This window comes from Triturus cristatus, chromosome 12 (genome assembly GCF_964204655.1).
Source record: "Triturus cristatus chromosome 12, aTriCri1.1, whole genome shotgun sequence".
Lineage (NCBI taxonomy): Eukaryota > Metazoa > Chordata > Amphibia > Caudata > Salamandridae > Triturus > Triturus cristatus.
The window spans coordinates 735,262,163-735,282,391 of NC_140595.1; the positions used below are offsets into that span (position 1 = coordinate 735,262,163).

Below are 20,229 nucleotides of genomic sequence, written 5' to 3' on the forward strand. Positions count from 1 at the left end.
CGATTGGGGTCAAGTTCGCCCTATATAAAACTCTGTAAAAAAACAAACAAAACAAAAAATGGTATTCAATCGTTCTCACATAATCCAATTATTTTACAGGTTTAGAATGCCCAGGAATACGCTTTCCATGATGCTGATCTGGCCTTTCGGAGATCTGAATGTACTAGTTGTAATTGTTATACATGAGATTTAACTGTTAGTATTATGTTCACTCAGCAAGGGAGTATTATGTGGTTGTTCACCGAGGAGTTGTGGTTTGATGTGGGAGGGGGTGGATGGGGTGGGTAGTTCAGGCAGCTTCGAACAGATCACAAATCGCAAGACACTTTAATTATGATGACAAAGATCAGCTGCTGTGAATGACTGGGAGAAGTGTGAGAGTGATCCTTCATGCCCATCCCAAATGTTCAACTCTAGATGGTTGCGCGGAATAAGATTAATGAGATGGAATGTTAGAGCAGTTAATAAATGTCACAACCAGAGATTGCTCCATTTATTCAGCGGTACTTGCTCCCACTGTAGGATCGATTATTGTCTGGGCTTTAGGGATGCGATGGGGTGGATCAAGTCCATTTCCTGTTTACCCAGAACCCTCTCAGGCCACTCAGCAGTTATTCTAACTCTGAACGTTCCCTGTGGTTGCATTCCCATATGGGTTATGGAGGCTCCAGCCATCTCAACAGTTGGACTTTAGGGCAAAAATGCTTGGCGATCCAATCCTACTTTGAGGTACAGAAGCCACACTTGGTAGAATATGGGAGGCGTTTAAGAAAGTGATAAAGGGGAAATGTATGTCAAAAGGTCACAGAATCCTTAAAACACTCAGTAGCCAGCTTACAAAGCTGGAGGATGAGACTTTGGACCTTGGAGCGTAGCATTAGCAAATGCTCCAATCCAACACTATTGGAATTAACATCATTTAGGGGTTGCTCTTGTGAATTCTGGCATCAGAAATGGCAAAATCAGTGCCAGGCACACAAGGACAGCTCAACTGACCTGGTTTCCAGTTCTGCATTACACTAACAGTGAATAATATTTAATTATTTACAATTAGTGTAATAAGGAATGAATTACAATTTGCTGGAATATGACCCTCCCTTGCAGCTGAGGTAAGTACAAAATGATTTTAAATGTATGTTGTGTGTGCGCTAGCGTGGGAGAGTCTGTTTATGTGAGAACAAGTGTGTTTATGAGAAAGCATGCGTGTATGAGTGAAAGTAAAGGTTAAATGGCGTGTGATATCACCTCTGCTACCCCTGGCATTTTAGTGAATTGACTTTCATGACTATTGGCAGCATTACATTTTTAAAACAACTTGATTTATGAGAGGCAGCAGATAGGGTTGTAGAATTCCTGGGTAAACAGGAAATGGCCAGACATTGGCGGACTGTTTTTTTCACCTTGGGTGGCCTCTGACATAATTAAGATGGAAGCTGCAAATGGAGAGGCACATTCTAACTATGTCACATACTAAAAGAATTCACTGACTTCTACAGTGAACTGTACACAGTTAAAATCAGTCCTACTAAACGTTAAATACATGAGTATTTGAACCGGGCAACCCTGGTGTGCCTACACCCCAGTGGGACACATCAGTGTGAACCACTGTGCACTGCAATTAGTATGTTGATGAGCTTGCCCCATTTATTAAGCAATAAGAAATTAGAAAAGTTAGGTAGCCCTTTTCTTAATAAACCCTTCATGTGATTAACTGAATGCCTAAATGGTGCCTCAGCCATCCCTATGAACGGATCAAGGCCTCCCACACTCACTGATGGACATTTTATGAATTAACCGCTTGAATGACGACTGCTTACTTTGGTGATCAACTCAAGCCCCCAAAATAGATGGCACGCATTCACCACTGCATTGTGAATATTTTAAATGGGAGTAAATTGAATTTGAAGGATAAATATTATAACCTATGGGATTTATATTTGGCGGACGGGATATCAGTCACCTTTGTGATGAGTGACCCATCTGCCAAGATCTAAACCAGGCCCACTGACCTTTTTCCTATGGAGTGGGCAGGCCTGCAGATATATACGCCTAGAGGTGGAAATTCCTGAGGAAAGTGTGACTGACGACCACTCCTGGCTTGATTCTCTCTCCTCTGGTGTTCTTTGTGGGATATGTAAATGGAGCACCTAAGCCTTTTTGAAAATGTGTTGCCATAGTATTATTGTTGGGTATAAACAAAGCATTGCTATGTATTACACGGGCGGAGGGGCTCTGAGCTGCGACAACTGGTTGAAAGATCTCACTACCTGTTGTGAGAAGGTTGAGACCTATGGCGCCCGATTGCCGCCTACATCCCAGCTCAGGAATATACGGGGCCCAAAGCACACTTATGTTATCAGCACAGATGCACAATGCTAACTCCCTGTACAGTATAAGGCATATGCTGCTTACATCTGAACTCCCCCTGCCGCAAATACTGTGATGATGTACCTACACCTCACTTACTGTACACCACCTTTAGCTATGCACCCGCTGATTTGTGATTTATTTCTCAACAACATGGATGCTTGTCCAGAAATATTTTGCCCTGAAGAAAAAGCTTGTTAATGTTTGAAATTGAAATTAAAAGTTTAAAAAAACAGAAGAAGAATGTAGTATGGACGGTCGTTGACCTAAATTGAAGCACTGCTGTGCGCCGATATAATGGGAGCGTTCATTAGTAGCAAGAAAGAGTCTAGCATACCAATTCGTCTTTATAAATAAAATACAATTTTGAAAACCTCCAATCTTCCCATTAAAATGTTGATGTTTTAATGTTTCTGTTTGTGAATTGAAAATATTTTATGATTTGTTTATTATTTTTGGTTTATACTTGTTTCTATATTTTTGTAATACTACTGATGTTCAAATGGTAGCCATTGCTTAGGCTGGGGTCACTGGCTTCCTTGGTGATTCATTGGAGAAGGTAAGTCAGCAACCCAGCATTGAGCCAGACACTGTTTGGATATTTTCTCAGGCTAAGAAAAAGTCCAAACAGCATCCAGGATTCTCTCTAGGGCGCAGATATGTGTGTCAGCCACACCATGGAGTCGGATGCGGTGTGGATTTGTTCTGAGGCAAAGAAAAATTGCAAACAGCATCCAGTTCCTGCGGAATCTGTCAGAGGCTAAAGAAATTCCAAACAGCGTCTGTTCTTGCTAAGGCACAGACACGAAACACCTTCCTCTTCCAATGCTTTTTCATTGTAAATTTATTGAAGTAACACAAAAAGAATCCCATCCAACAATAATCAACCACATTACATCATGCAATAACCCCACAGAATAGTAGGATATCATGACAGCATTACATAAATATGCCCCAGCTTGCCTCCCCTTCCCCCAAAATCCCTTCTACCCAATGGGCCAAAAAAGTAAACCATACCAAGGCACTATTTCATTACGTCATAAGCTCCTAGAGGACTCCAAAAATCTCTCGGCCGAGAGGTAGGCGGAAGTAATTCAGAATATGATTCAGCCAATTCACTGCACATAATCCTGTCCTTCAACCACTTCTTGAAATTTGGAGACCCTGTGCTCCCCCGTGTCAATGCAGCCCGCCTTCGACCCAAAAGGGATGCCATCGCTAACAGCTTCCAATGGTGCTTTGGAGCATCCCCCCCACCCCCCATAGAAGTAGTAATGGGGGCCGCCCCTTCCATCATGATGTCCAGAGTCCACATCACACAAGCCCAAAAGGCCGCAATTTTGGGACATGACCATGCAAGGTGAAGAAAATCTGCAGTGGGGGCAGCACATCTGCGACCGGTAGGATCAGACGAAATGCTGTGCTTTACCATAATATGTGGAGTGCAATGAATCAATTGATATTTTTTCGTTTGGAGAGATATCTTTCATGAGAGTGCAACAAAAGGACCATCGTTTATCAGTAATATCATAACCCAGATCCGCAGACCATAGCACACGGGTATGCCATTCCACCTCAGAGGAAGCCTGGCACTGCATGGTGTACATGTGGACGACAATAGGCTGAGTTGAGGGATTCATCAACAGGAAAGACAGAGGCTTCAAAGCCTCTGTAGGGTCCTGAAAGTGGGGAAGTAGCTGTTTTAAGACATGTTTGAGGTTGTAAAAGCTGAGCCTGTCTACCATGGGGGAGGAAGTTGAGTCAACAAAATGCTCCAATAGGGGAAGCTTACGATTGTCTCCCATATATTTTAGCTTTTTACTTTTCACCACAGAAATTAGCGCCAAGTGAGAACCAGTATGGGGATATAGATAATGAGCTATTTTAGCTTGTGCCGCAAACCGGTGCGAACCGCCACTGAGTTCCGCCAGTCGAGTCAGCAGACAGCCCAAGCATTTAACTGTGTGAAGCTCCCTCTCTGGATGAGGAGTTCGGCAGTGAAGATGAACCTGAATAGGAACCGGCTGTGCACGGCCGCATTCTAGATCCACACGAGACGCCCAACGGATAGCGTGAACCCAATGATGGGCAAACTGAGCCTGGGCAACTAGATAGTATAGCTCAAAATTTGGCACCCAAAACTCATCCCTGTCATAAGGGTTATGTAATGCAGCCCAGCTAAATCTTGGTTGTTTGCTGGCCCATGCTAAAGTAATCAGAAGGCAGCACAGTTAGGAGAAAAATGTCTTGTGAAGGGGGAATAGGGATGTTTTGAAACAAATACAATTGCTTGGCAGCACTACCATTAGGGCAATGTTACCAGCCACCAATAAGGGCAGTTTAATCCACCACTGCTGTATCCAATCAGCAATCCAGGAAATGTATGCACCATATTTATATCCCTGTGAAACATGTGGCCTGGATATCGTATCGGCTCCGTCGTCCAGCAGAGGGGTAAGTCAAGCTCCGGTCTGGTGGTGGCTGCTGTGAGAGGGGCTAGTAGTGATGTATTCCAATTAATTTGGAGCCCTGACTAGCACCGATAAGTGATGATATCTCGGATAATGGGATGCAAATTGTTAGTAGGGTTCTTAACAAGGAGAAGGATGTTGTCTGCATACATAAAATAAAAGGACGTTCCGTCTGCCAAATCTTATACCCCGAGGATGATGGCGTTCCCACAAAAGGCAGGCTAGTGGCTCCATAATTGTGTCAAAGAGGAGGGGTGATAAAGGGCACCCCACCTCGTACCCCACTAATTAGAGAACGGATACCCCAACAGGTCAACCGATACAGAGCCCATGGTGTGCTATAAAGGAGCCTGACCCGCTGCAAATAAGGCCTTACCCACCCCTATTCGTTCAAGGACAGTGTACATAAAGTGTCATTTAATAGAATTAAACACTTTTGCGGCATCCAAAAAGGTAGCAACTACCCCAATGTGGGTTCCAGTTGGTGTGTGATAGTAAAAAGGGTGCACAAGGTATCCGCCATAGAGCGTCCAGGTCTAGACCCTGACTGGTCTGGCCAGACCAAGGAAGGCATCAACGATAAAAGCCAATTTGCCAGCAATTTAGTAAGGATTTTACCATTCACATTGATGAGGGCGGGTAGGAGCTACATTGAGTCTGGAATGTACCAGGTTTTAGTAGCCCAATGATGATCGCTTCCTCCATAGAACACGGAAGGCGACCCGTCTGAAAGGCCTCCTCATACACCGAAAGGAGAATCGGGGCTGGGTCCTTGGCATAGGCTTTGTAAAACTCTGCCGGGACACCGTGGCTTCTGGGGCACTGCCATTTTTCAATTGGGTAATAACTTCCTTAATCTCCTCCACTTTGATCGGTTGACAAAGTGCCTCACTGTGAGAAGCAGAAAGCCATGCCAGCTGTGCATCTCCCCAAAACGCATGTATATCTGGGATGGCATCCACAGTGTGAGAGCAATACAATTGTGTATAGTAAGCGGTGTAGCACTCCAGATTAGCTTTTGTGTCATGGGCCATCTACACACCATGGAAGTTCTGTAACATGATTCTCTGCCCAATTGGGCCGAATCATTGACGCAAGCATGTGTCTCGGGTGTTCTCGGTCCCCATAGCTACGGGCCGCCTGATACTTGCCACAATAGCAAATCTCCCTATCAGCTACTTCCTTATATTCCCGAATTTTGACCTACAGAGGGTCTAAAACATGTGTTACCCCCTCCTGATCATATGCCTCCTCTAGTGTCTTACGTAATATCACTTTTCAACTGACACAGTTCACCCCTGCGGGATTTGAGGATACCTCGGCTTTTACTGATAAATTCCCCTTGAATTACTACCTTATAGGCCTCCCACTGGGACGATACAGAGCATACAATGCCCTTATTTTAGATAAAAGTAATTGCTAGTGGCCTGCTGGATCTCTTCCCAAAACACACTGTGTAACAATTTCTCTGGACAAAGCCACCAGAGACTAGTGACATGAGCCTCCGCAGTGAGCTCCGGGACTAGCAAAACCGGGGAGTAGTCTGAGAGCATGCGTGACATGTGAGTGCAAGATGGGACCCACCAAATACGTCTTTGGTACCAAACCATGCATCCTACCTGAGGAGGAGCATGTACTGAAGAGTAAAACGTGTAGGGGGTGCAATGCCCTCCTTACATCTACCATATCTAGCATGGAGCAGGTCAGCCAAGGAACCACGCCTTGTTGTGAGTATGAGCAGTACCCCTAAACCAATCTATGAATGGGTCTAGAACTGCATTATGGTCTCTGCCCAAAGTACAGCCTGAGTGTTCAAATCATGAATATGTGACACGATGCGTGCGAAAAAATTCGGAACATCTTCTTTGGGAGCGAAGGAGTTCTCCAGAATAAGATGTACAGAGCCAACCATCCCTTGATATAATAGCTAGCGACCCTCCGGGTCAGAGAACGAGAAGAGATGTCGGAAACTAATTGACCTGTGAATCAATATTCCCACCCCTCACAAATACATCGAGTAAGTGGCAAAGTCCTGCCAGGTCTTGTTAGTCAAAAGGTTATGGGTATGATTAGCACTTCTAAAAGGGTTTACTCACATGAAGATTGTTGTGTGTGCAAAACTACTCACAGGGACTGGAAGCTGGTGGGAAGTGGGAAGTCCCAGGCTGGAATTTCCTTTGAGTTTGTGCATACCTGATATGTAAATGTTCAAGAGCATTCACCCACTTCACTCCAACCGTTCTCATCCTGCAAAAGGCTGGAAACCTGCTCTTGAAAAGGTTGAAAACTTACACTTGACAAGGGCAAGAGTAAAGCATTTTGCCAGAGGCGGTACCGCCCCCTTCAAGAATAGGCATAACGAAAGGAGTGTCTCCATCTGGAAAATGTGTCCCCTCTGCAGAGAAAAAAGAAAATATAACAAGTGACTTTGCACTTGGTCTGCAGTTTTTTGCAGGAGCAAATGTACTTGAGTATATTTGCTCATCCCAAAAAGGAATTCACAAAAGTGAGGTAGGGATATGATTTCTAGGCATTCTTTTGTAAACTTTTGAATTCCTGAAAGTCTTACATTTGCACCAATGCAACGTCATAGAACTGTGGGTGCACTTTTGTGAGCATGGTGTCCATAATTTATTTTTATCACTTTTCCCATTATGATACCCTTAATGGTTTGACACTGATTCTCCATCCTTCTTCTGACTCAATAATGATGCCTTGTTTTATTTAACAAACTTTATTGAGTTTTTTTATTGCAAGAAATATAAGAGATATATTATATCCTTTGCCATATTGATACATTGTAGGTATTTGAGGTCGTTTGTAGTACATTTTCACTGAAAACATTCAGGACAATGAACTGCATAATGAATATTAGCAGACGAAATAGGAGGTATACATAGGCTTCTTAACCAAATATTCAAGGGAAAAAATAAAATTAAACATATTATCAATTCCCTGCCCCCACCCTAACCCCAACTATTCATCTGCTGTGTGTAACTTGAAGGATAATACTGAAAAGGAGCTATGGAGAGAGATGGGAGGAAGACTTGAAAGGCGAGGTCGACATGAGGCGCAACACAAATACGAAAGAACCTATTTCAGTATATAATGTGTATGTGGAAGGTCATGCAACAGTAGTAAAACATAGGGAGTGGATCCTTCAATTCCATAATAGCTCTTTAGATACCGTCCGTTTGGGACTTTAAAGTTTCTGGTAAGTCATCCAAAACCAAAGCTATGGGCTAATTTTAGAGACCGTGATATTCCTTACTCCGTAATGCATATCCCTCGGCCATACCCCAGTCTATGACCTCACCCTGCCAGCTGGATATAAGGGGGGCCTGGAAGGATTTCCAGCATCTGGTACTCTGTTTGGTGAGGATGAGCACTAGGCCCACACAGTGCTTCATGGTTTTAGAGCTTCAGGGGTATGGGCACTGGCCCAAAAGACAGTGTTCTGCCCTATTCCAGTGAGTAGCCTCTGCAAACATCACTAGTGCAGTGTGAACATTTGCCCAGTAGGACATTGAGTAGGGACACACTCAAATCATCTGTTACAAGTCTGCTGGGTCTGCTTGGCATCTGGGGCAGTTCGAAGACGCTGTTGAAAATATTTTGTTGAATTTTAGTGGCGGAAAATAGGCCCTGTGCAGTAGTGAGAATTGAATAAATTTAAACCGGGAATTATGGGGAATCATATCGTATTTGATGAGGAAGCGCCATTCTATATCATGTAGGGCACGACCCAGGTCCTCCTCCCAGTGGACTCGAAGGGGTGCTAATGAGGTTTACAGGTGCGTATATAAGCCTTTATACAGCCATTTTACCAGATGTCTGCCAGTGCCCGTTTCATATACCGCCTGATAAAGGAGTGTGTCTCCTGTTCTGTCCCTGTCTGAGCCCAGTGTGTGCAAACATAGCGGGAGATGTTGGCATGGGTCAGAAAGAGGGAGTTGGATAAGACGTGAGTCTGAATAAAATCCTGGTGCAACATCAGTTCCCCTCCTGCAGATTGGCATGGTTCCAACCTAATTGACCTGAGTAGGCCTGCAGGTGCTGGTAGGCCTTGTATGTCAGGGGCGTAATCTGGGGGGGGGGGGGTCATTGGCATATTTTAGAGCACGTTCCCACCATTTAAGTGCATTGCCAAGTGGTAATGGTAGGCGGGTGGCGTGCAGCACCTTGTAATAATAGTGTGTGTAGTTTGCCTAGCCGTAGTATCCGTGGTGTGAAGCTAATTTCAGTTAAGTGAAAGCCCGCTAACCAATATGACAACCATTGTAACTGGCCTGCAAAGCAATAAGCCCTGAAGTCTAGTGCACCCATTCCACCCTTCTCCAGTGACAACTGCAGTTTCGGAAGGTTCACTCTCCGTTTATCCTGTGCCCCATATTAAATCCAATAATAATGAATGAAGTAGTCTAAAATAAACAGCGGAAAATACCACAGGAAAATTAGCACACAAATATTATAAACGGGGTAGCATAACAGATTTGGATAGTGCAAGACGCCCTGCCACTGAGAGGGGTAGTGTGACTCAGAATAATATTTGTGAGCGAAGTGAATTGATATATTTATTTAAATTACCATCCAATCGATCTGTGGTAGATCTATAGGTTTGTATACCTAGATAGCGAAATGTGTGTAAGGCTACCAGAATAGTAAGTGTACCAATTAATATTGCATCCCCTAGTAATCGCTCCATAATGGAAATGTGTGGTCTTGGTGCGGTTGTTCTGAAGACCAGAAAGATCACCAAACAAGTGAAACAGGGTGGCGATGGGCATAAAGTCCATGGTGAGGTTGTTCAGTCGATGGTTGATGTAGGACTGTCCTTGATTGTTTAGGGCTTTGTAGGCGTGTGTGAGGATTTTCAACTGGCATCTCTTCTGGATGGGGAGCCAGCGGAGGTTACTGAGGTCAGGTGTGATGTGAGTCCGTTTGGGGAGGTCCAGGATAAGTCTGGCTACCGCATTCTGAATGGTCTGGAGTCTTTTGAGGAGCTGGGAGGAGATGCCTGTGTAGAGAGTGTTGCCATAATCTATAGGGCTGGTGACGAGGGCCTGGGTGACGTTTATCTGGTGTTGACTGTGATCCATTTGAAGATTCTGCAGAGCATGTGAAGGGTGTGGACTGCGTTGACTTGTTGTTTCATGGTCAGTTCACTGTCGGGAAAGATGCCAAGGTTTCATGCATGGTCTGTAGGTGTGGGTGTTGGTTCAAGTTATGCTGGCCTCCAGCTATGGTCCCACACAGAGGTGCTCTTCCCAAAGATCAGTACTTATGTCTTGTCGTAGTTGAGTTTGAGGCAGTTGTCTCTCATCTAGTTAGCTACGTTGGTCATAGCGTCGCAGAAGTTGGTTTTGGTGTTGGAGAGGTCCTCAGTGAGCGAGAGGATTGGTTGAGTGTCGTCAGCGTAGGAGATTATGTTGAGTTTGTGAAATCTGATGACGTCTGCGAATGGGGTCAAGTAGGTGTTGAACAGGATGGGGCTGAGAAAAGATCCTTGGAGTACACCACATATGATGTTCTTGGATTTGGAGGTGAAGGGAGGTAGCTAGATGCTCTGTGTGCGACCTGTAAGGAAAGTGGCGATTAACTTGAGGGCGTTTTGCTGTATGCTGATTCTGTAAAGTCTGTCGATGTATGTGTGGTGGGACACAGTGTCGAACGCAGCAGAGAGGCCGAGGAGGATCAGGGCCACTGTTTATCCATGGTTGAGGAGAGATCTGATGTTGTCTGTGGCAGTGATCAGCACGGTCTCAGTGCTGTGGTTTGCATGGAATCCTGATTGTGAGGCATCAAGTAGGTGGTTTTGTTCTAGGCATTTGTTGAGTTGTTGGTCGATGTACTTTGGCCGAATAGGGTAGCAGGGAAATCGTCAATAATTTTTTTAATCAATGGGGTCAGCTGAGAGTTTCCTCAGAAAGCGTCTGACCTCCGCATGTTTCCATTTGTCCGGGAAGGCTTCTGTGAAGATGGAAGTGTTGATGATGCTGGTGAGTTTGGTGCTGATCGGGATGGTTCAGAGGTTTAAGAGTCTTTGGGGGCAGGGGGCTCACCGGAGTGGTTGGAAGACATGATGGCCGTGGTGGTAAGAGTGGTGAGCGGGGATCAGGTGGTGATAATCAGCTAGTGTGCATTGGTTGGTTGAGGTTGTTAAAGCTGAGAGCCATGGGTAGGGGGTCAAAATTGTTGTAGATGGAGGCAATCTTGGTGTTGAAGTATTCCGAGAGGGAGTTGCAGAGTTCTTGGGAGGGGTGGAAGGTGTTCTCTGTGGCTGTCGATATGAAATGTTTGAGCTCATCCTTACTCTCGTGGTGGGGTCAGTATATAAAAGCTTTATTCATTTGATATAGGTTGGGGGAATTCCAAATTTGGTTAGGTTCTCCAGCATTTTCTCCCACCCCAGCGTGTCTGATGCCTGCTGAAGATTGAGATAGAGGCAGCCCACTGCAGGGTAATGGGCTTTAGCCACCTCCATGACCTGGTATAGGCGTCTGATATTTAAGGAGGTGTTGTGGCACAGAATAAATTCATTCTGGTCAGCGTGGATCAATGCTGATAGCATAGGGAGCATCCACATCGCCAGTACTTTGCTCAAAATCTTGTATTCAGTTGTAATAAGGCTAGAGGTCTATAAGAGGACATATATTCAGAGTTGCGGCATGGTTCAAGCAAGGAAGAAACTAGCTCTTGCAATTTGAAGGGGAGGAGACAGCCAGTCTCCAGTGAAGTCTTATATAGTTTTTCCAGATGCACAAGTAACCAGGTTGTAAAGGTTGTTACTTTGAATGCCTCCCACTCTATCTAGGTTGCTTATGCCCCCATAGACATTAGCTAATCAGAGCACCAGTTTTTGGAAAAAATGTTCGTACTAAACACAGGGTAATGTATTGAATTAAAAAAGACAAAGAGGGAGTATATTCATTTTCAGCAGGGCAACCCTGCCAATTAATATAATGAATAACCTGTTGCATCTCTCTAATCAGATTGACACCTTCTTCAAGGGTGGTGTGTAATTTAAATCATAGATGAAGGATTATTTTTTTCGTTATCCGGATCTCCAAGTAAATTTTGGGAGTGTTTATATAAGTGAATGCCAAAGGTGGAGATAATGTCTCGACCTACGCTCTAAGCAGTTGTATATCGGTTTTTAACATGTTAGTTTGGTATCCTCCAAGGCCTGTAAAAACGGAAATCATATTAATTGCTTTTTGTGAGTTTACTTATTCTGTACTTAAAAATAGTACCATGTGATCTGCATGGAGTTTTAATTGGTTGCCCTATTGATGACCCATTTCAATGTTGTACTAGTGCATAGTGGTATTGCCAATGGTTCTATGGTCAGCGCAAAGAGAATTGGCGATATATGGCATCCCTGTAGGAGAAGGCTTGACCATGGGATCCAGTTTTCTTTATGCTTTGGATTTGTGCAAGTAGGAGTTCGGACGATTGGAAGTGTCTGGAAGGTTTGTGAAAGCCAATGCGATTGTTAAGGTATGCTGGGCCAGTGTTATGTAGTGCCTTGAAAATGTGTGTGAAGAGTTTGAATTGTGCTCAGTGGGGCTCCTTCAGGTGTAGTGTGATGTGAATGTGGTGTGGGATGTTGAGAGTGATTCTAGCCACCGAGTTCTGCACTGTCTGCAGCCTTTTGGTGAGATTTTTGTTGATCCCGGCATAGATCATGTTCTCGTAGTCCAGCTTGCTTGTGACCAAGGCAAACATGATGGTTTTCTGGGTGCTGATTGGGAGCTATTTAAAAATTCCTCAGCAACTTCAGGTTATGGAAGACATGAGGCAACAAAGGCATTGACTACGGTGGTCATGTCGAGTTTCCTGTCAATGATGATCTCTTGTTCTTGGTGTGGGTGGTGGATGTCAGTGCTAGCTCTGTTGGTCACCAGGTGGCATCTCACAGTGATGTGCTCTTCCCAAATATCATGATTACGGTCTAGTTGGTCTTATCTAGTAGGCAATTTCAGTCATGCAGGCACTGAACGTGATTGTGGTACTGGGTGTCTTGTCTGCGAGGGAGAGAATGAGTTGCATTTTGTCGACATATGAGAGGAGGTTGATATTGTGTAAGCGGATGATGCTAGCTAGAGAGATTATGTATGCTTTAAAGAAGGTTGGGTGCAGGGAGGATCCTGGCGGAACTCCGCAGATGAGTTTGCGGGTATCCAAGGTGTACAGTGCCAGGCTGACTGGCTGGGCCCTTCCAGTAAGGAACGAGCAGGTCCATCGAAGTGTATGTTCTTCGATTCCGATGTCGTGTAGGCATTGGATGAGGATGGAGTGGGAAACTGTGTCAAATCCTGTGAAGAGGTACCGAAAGATGCAGGCCACTGGGTTCCCTTGTTCCAGAGTCATGCGAATATCATTCATAGCAGCAATGAGGGGAGTTTTCATGCTGTAGTTGGGTCTGAAACCAGACTGAGTGGTGTTGAGGTATTCAGTGAAGTGTCTGTTGATGATTTTTCTCAAAGACCTTAGCTGAGAATGGTAGAAGGGAGATTGGTCTTTTGTTGCAAGTGTTGAAGGATCCAAAGAGGGTTTCTTCAACAATGGGAGGACAGTTGTGTGTTTCCAAACATCTGGGAAGGTTGCAGAAGAGGTAGAGGCATTCAGAATGGGCGTGAGCACGATGCTGATGATTTTCAGTCCTCTGGAGTAGGAGTGGTGGAGGCAAGAGTCCAATGGAGCCCCTAAGTGGATGGATTTCATGGTGGAAGCAGTTTATTCTGGGGTTGATGACAGGCCATATGGTTAGTATTGGTTCTTTGGATAAGATCAGGAGGCATTTGGCGCGGTATGCCAGGTTCAGTTGGGGGCTGAAGTTGCTGTATATGGCGGTGATTTTGTTGCTGAAGAATTGAGAGAGATTGTTGCATAGGTTCTGCAAGGCAGTGATCGAATTGGAGGTGGTTGATGGAGAGGTGGAATCTTTCACAAAGGCAACGATTTATTTGTTTCTGATGGTGCTGACTTTGATGCGGTCTGCCACGTGCATTTGGTGGTTTTGAACGTGCTCCTGTCTGCATTGTCCTGGCTCATTCGCCATTTGCGCTCCAGTTGTTTACAGTGGCGTTTCATCAGTCTAATTTCCTCCATGTACCAACTGGCCTGGGGTTTGGATTTTGTTGTATTGTTGTGTTTTAGGATAGTTAAGGAGTTGGCGTAGGAGGTAATCCATTTGTTGAAATTCTTGATGGCTTTGGGTAAGCTGCTACTGTGTTCAGGTCGGTCGGTGTTGAGAGCAGTGTTTCAGTCCTTCATGCTATTGCAGTTTCAGTGGGCTGGGCTGGCAGTAGTGCATGTGCGTTGGACTGGGGTGGGGATGCTTAACTTAATGAGGGCATAGTCTGTCCAGGGATCTGGTGTGGGCTTGTTAACTTGGATGTTGCTGATGTTGGTGAAAATAGGGTCCAGGAGGTGTCCGACGATGTGGGTAAGTCCCTTTACTCCTTGGGTGAGGCCAAGGCTTCCAAGGCCTTCAATGAGTGCTCTTGAGTTGCGGTTGGTGTGGTCTTCCAGGTGAAGTGCAGGTCTCTGAGTAGGATGGAATTGTTAGCATCGTGGGCGAGTTTTGCGATAAAGTTTGTGCTGGTGCCAGTAAAGTTGGTGCATGGTCCCGGTGGTCTGTAGATGAGAGTGCCACTATGGGTGAAGTTGGCTGTGGCGTGAAGCTTGAACAACAGGTTTTACACGTTTAAAGATGTGGTGCCGCTGATGGAGTTCTTGTCGATGATGACAATTCTGTCTCTGTGCTTGTGAAGTCAGTCTTGCCTGGCAATTTTGTCGTCGGGGGATGGCTCTGGCAATGTCAGGTGCTAATGCAGGACTTAGCTAGGCTTCTGTGAACAAAAGTAGGGCAGAGGCATTGTTGTGCAGTAGGTGCCACATCTTTGTGGCATATTTGGCGACTGAATGCGTGTTGAGGAGCATGTATGCGAGTGTGGAATGTTGTGTGGGTGGGTTCCTAGTGCTGAGCGTGAGTGGTCCCAGGATGGAATAAAACCCAATACTTGAATAATGCCTACATTGATGTGGGGAATTGTGCCAATGGCTTCTAAGACTGGTGTGCCTTTTGGGAAAGGTAAATCTGCATGAAAAGAAGGAAAAGCATTCTTATGAAAATAGGTCCAAAAGTTGGCAGAATTAGATAACAAGAGGCGTTTCATATGTGGACCTGTTGTTTGGTGAAGACTTTGTCTAAGGCATGTTAAATATGTTGCCACTTTCAGTTCTATTCAATAAGGAGGTAGACCCTTTAGAGCTCAGCAATGTGTATCAGGCTTTTTCCTCAGAGGCAGAGGTACAACAGGAGAGATTAAAATGAGAGGATCATCAGGTATGATCTGGAAAAATCTGGAAAAATCTACATTTCTAGCCCAATAAAACTGAGTAGCAGACTTGTCCAGTTTGTAGTTCAGTGGAAGGAGATATCTCTGGATGTATGGGTCGTAGAGACAGTTCAGGGGGATTGAATAGAGTGCTGTTGAGCCATGGCAGATGCAGAGGAGTTACAGTTTGGTGCAGTTGAAATGGAAATGGCAGATCAGGAGGTGCAGGCCCTGTTTCGAAAGATGCCATGTAGTTGGTGAGTTATGGTTGAAAGGGGTTTGTGAGACATATTTTTTCTGGTGAAGAAATAAGACAAGGGAATGAGGCCGGATTTTAATCTGAAAATTTGAACGATTGGGTGTTATCCAGTGAAAGGATTTTAAATCACTCTGCCTGGTACACATATACCTGACTGTATGCTTAGATCTAGTTCAGCCAAACTACAGGCTGTCCCTAGGACAAACTTTGGGACTCCCTGTCCCTAGATATCAATCAAATCTACAGCGGTTCAGGAAAATGTTAAAAACATGGCGCCTTTCACATGCTTTAAATGATATTCTTTCTCTTGGTTAGTTTTCTTTTTAAAACGCCAGCACCTAGACGCCCCTGGGCAATCACGCGCTATATAAACTTTTACTTACTTATCATATCACCATTTCAAGATGGATGAGATCTGTCTATTGTGAGATATGTTGAGGAAGAAAGATTGGTTGACTTAATTAGATCTGAAGGATGCATATTTAACAGTTCCAGTGTTTCTGGAAAAAAGAGATTATCTCAGATTCTGGCAGAGAAGAAAGCTATGAAGGTTTACATGTTTACAGTTCAGACTAAGCTATACAGTGATTTGTTTAAAAGCAAGATGTGTATGGTTCATTGTTTTGGGGTGACCAGGGCCATTTCTAGGTGTTTTGCCGCCCTAGGTGACAATTGAAAAATGCAGCCCCCTCCCTTTTACCACCATCACTCTCTCTCTCTGTCATGCAGGCTAGAAGAATTAATGCATTAGATATTAACCTCGCTAACCAAGCAATGAAAAAAGGAGACCCGCAACACCACCACTGTAGATGATCTTGTGGCTAAAGTCGACAGGTAGAGATAGTTCTCAAAGATTTGCTTCAGTGCTGGATCTCACTAGCTTCTGCTAGATCTAGATTATTGGTACATGACAATATTCTCAACTCAAGTTGCCATTAGGTGATACAAATGCCAACGTTTCTGCATCCCCAGTGTTGCTGAAGTCTTCTAGAACTAGATCCAGGAAGTGCTGCAAGGGATAGCAGGTGCCACCAGAGCACATCCCGACCATCGGGTGGGCAAGGACCAGTGCCAATTCCTGCAGCCTCCTTGAACTAATAGATAACAGACTAGTTATACATCATCCAGTCTCGGCCAATGAAATAATCCCCAAGCCAGAGAAAATTATGGCCACCTACGAACTGTTTCAAGCACTGAATGGACAATTGGCCAACTGATCTTTCGTGAGACCTGAAATTTCTCAGGATGCAACACCAATGCCTCGCACTCAGGTACCTACAGCTAACAAACGAAGCAGAGCACATAATGCCCACTATCATCTAGGTGATCTGTATAGCTGGGACAGAGGGTGGGAATCTAGAGTAACCATACAAATTGTTTTGCCTGAAGACATACACATGTCACACACAATCACTAGATGCACTTCAATCTTTTTGAGTATGGAGAATCTTGTGACTGGTTTCAGACATCACCACCAATGATAAACGCTCATCCTGGCCAAGTAATAGAACATCACAGGTAAAGAAAAAAAGAAAAAGACAGAACCAGTCTGAAACATCACCGTCACTGGTCAGGCATACAAGACTGGATCATTATCCACCACCTGGGTAGCAATTACCAAACGCCCGTTAAGGTGATGCCTTGGGTCACAACATCATATACTAGAATCTTGGACACAATCCAATGAGGTGGGAAAGTGATAATGTAATCTCTCATAAAAGAGCATTCTTAAAATGAATTCCTACAGTTCTTCACTCATCATCCTAAATACACAGCAGGCTTTTGCAGCATCGATGATAGTGTGATGGAAGAAAGACTCGATGGTGGTATACTACCAGAAAACCATTGACATCAGATCTTGAAGTCACCTTCCTGCTTCATCCTCAAGATGTGTCTCGAGAATCCATACAAGTTTGCCCAGTCCCTAAATTCTCAACCCCAATACAGTCTGCAGTCACAACCCATTCAATCCCAAAGCCTCTGGGAATTTACACCATAACCATCCTGTTCTAGCAAAGAGACTTCCTCCACTTCACATCTAGTTGGCAAGTACACTGCCACCCATGGGCACAACCCAGTCACACCCACTTTCTTTTTCGCTCGCTGCCCCAGCCAAACAAATTAACCCATTCTTCTTCCAAAGAGAGACTTGTATTTGTTTACCAAACAGCAGAACAAACTAGTCATCCTTGCATCCTAAGATTCTATATAGCTTTTGTCAGGCTCTAACTGGTAGAATGCAAGGGCTTATGTAGTGATGCAACCAACCAAGACATTGTATTTAATTTGGCAAGCTGAATGAGCAATTTCCCAACAGTCCCTTCTGGTATGCACCTACATAGGAAAAGCAAACAGGACAACTTCATTGAACATCGGGGGAAAAAAGGGATGGTGTTTGGGAGCCCCAAAGCAAGTTTTTGACTGCTATCACTCACATACAGGTTCAGTGCAGCATCAGGAAGATCAGGTGTCTTTGAAAAAGTGAGTTTATGAGTAGAGGCACGTCTGTCCTGCCACCTTGATGCAAAGAAACTTGATGTAGATCTACTGCTTTTTTATAAGACTGCTGCTTGTCAGGAGATCACTGGACATCCTGTCTTCAAAGATGGCAGTTGCCACCATAAACTAAATGGGCCATCAGCTGTGTTCCTTTATGGCGGTCTTTATTTTTACTGCTCATGCTGGACATGTTGCCACGGGTGTAGAGGACATGAGAGTAACCGCTTTTGTTTATTAGACTTCTCTCACTGCTTCTACTTCAATCTGACCAACAATAGCTCAATTGCACCATTCATCCCCATCCTAGGCGGGAATCTGTGCAATGCGTAATAAAGACCAACTGATCCAGGCAGGCATGTCTGAGTGAGCACAGTGATCCACTTAGATCCAATACTGGGAGCAGCAGGGCCACCACAAGGTCAGGGGGGAGGGGGGTGGGATAGCCAGACTGGAACAGGCCAGATCTCGCAATTAAACAGCTGGAAATGGTAGTCCTGGATTAAGCACTGATGGACATTGCCTATTGAAATTAACCTCCAATGTGCTACTTTTCAAAGTTTTAATCATATATTGTTCCAAATACACACTCCGATTCTCTTTTAAAATTAACTGTTAATCTTAGAAATTTACTTTAGCACAACCAGGGAATGTGCTCTGTCTATGTACACACAACAAGAAAATGATGTCTGCTCCCTATGCTGGGAGTAGTCTCATGGTGTCCGACAATAGAGACTTCATGAATTTGTGAACCACAAGGTCATTAGTTCATGAAAATTTAAGCAAATGTATTATTGCCCAATTCATTCAAAATATAAATTCACTATATTCAAATATTTTAACGAAATCTTCAACTTTTGTCGACATGAAATTCAAATCAAAATCAACTTATATACAGTGCTGGTCAATGGCGAACATTTTCCATTGTCATTGTGAGGTAAGCTCCATGATTTTGCCACAATGCGTTTTGGTCCATGTGGTCCTTCAAGAGGTGGTTGCTAAAAATAAAACAAACAATGTTTGTTTTGGTCGCTACAAATGCACCCTTAATGATAAGTTACATTATTTACACCCATATTCCCCATTACCTCTCAGAAGAACGGATGCTCCTAGAAGTGGGCAGGCACCTTGGGGTCAGCACAGGGTGTGACCGTGTGAGCACAGACAGAGGTCTGACTCCGATCGGGTCGAGAGCAAATTGGAAGTTGGAAATTAGCGGGCACGGTCCCCACCCATGCGCCGTACATGACGTCACGTTGAATTGTAGAAGGTGCTACCCAATGCGCTTTCGAGGTTGGAGGCCGTTCAAGGGGATTCCTAAACTCATGTTTTTTGCCGCCCTCCCCCTTTTGCCGACCTAGGCGGCCGCCTAGTCTTGCCTAATGGTAAAAACGGCCCTGGCGGTGACATTATATAATGGCCCATAACAACCAGTGGAAGGGGCTCTCCTGCTGCATTCATGTGTAGCTACTTGTGTATGCCAACAATGCCTTCCTGTAGAAGTGATTGGAAGACAGCGAATGGAACAGCTTTGCTTCCTTTCAAGATAAATCTACACGTGGGAGGTGGCTTCATAGCTGTATACACATCACGCAGAGCAGAGAAACTGAAAATTCTTTTCTCTGCCTTTAGGAAAATAATACCAAAAATTGAGTGAGAATTACCATTCAAACAGTCCGATTTCCAAGCCCGAAGCCCAATATACTCATACTCTGATGTACGCGTGTGCTCATGGTGGCATGCGATCAGGCCTGGCTTGTATGTAGCATGCATTTTGTACAAAATGCCCTGCCACACAGACAAGTATACTCAGAGCTCTCCCTCAGCACTCTGAGGGCTCCCTCAATACAGTTCTCAGTGTCGCTACTAGAACCCTCTACACCCTCCTAATCACACGCCTACCTCATTATCTAATGAACCAGCTCTGCATGAAAAAAAGGATCTACACAAAGCAACCTCATGAACGTTGTCACTGTGCCAAGTCCGTGTTGTCAGTATGAGATCTAGCCTGGCCTTTTTGGGACTTCGAAGGGGACGAATGATTATACTTAAGTTTATTGAAAAGAGAATCCCTTCTTTCTTCAAAAGCAGGCATCCTCTCCTCTGTTGACTGTTTTGTGTTTAAAAAGAGAGGAGATCCATCTGCAATATGAAAATAGGAATCCTTATGCGTGTTGTGACACTGTCATACAAAATCCATGCAGCATAGCATAAGCTGTTTGCTAGAGACGCAGCTTTTTTTGCATGTATGCATTTAAAAACAAATGGGTTCTTCACACTAGGATCCCTA

General features: G+C 44.4%; 1 protein-coding gene across 1 annotated transcript in view; it reads left to right on the forward strand.

Annotated features, from left to right (window-relative positions):
- LOC146782623 (NXPE family member 3-like) overlaps nucleotides 1-20,229 on the forward strand; it is a 232,598-nt gene that overhangs the window by 145,549 nt on the left and 66,820 nt on the right. The gene's annotated exons all lie outside the window — the stretch shown is intronic.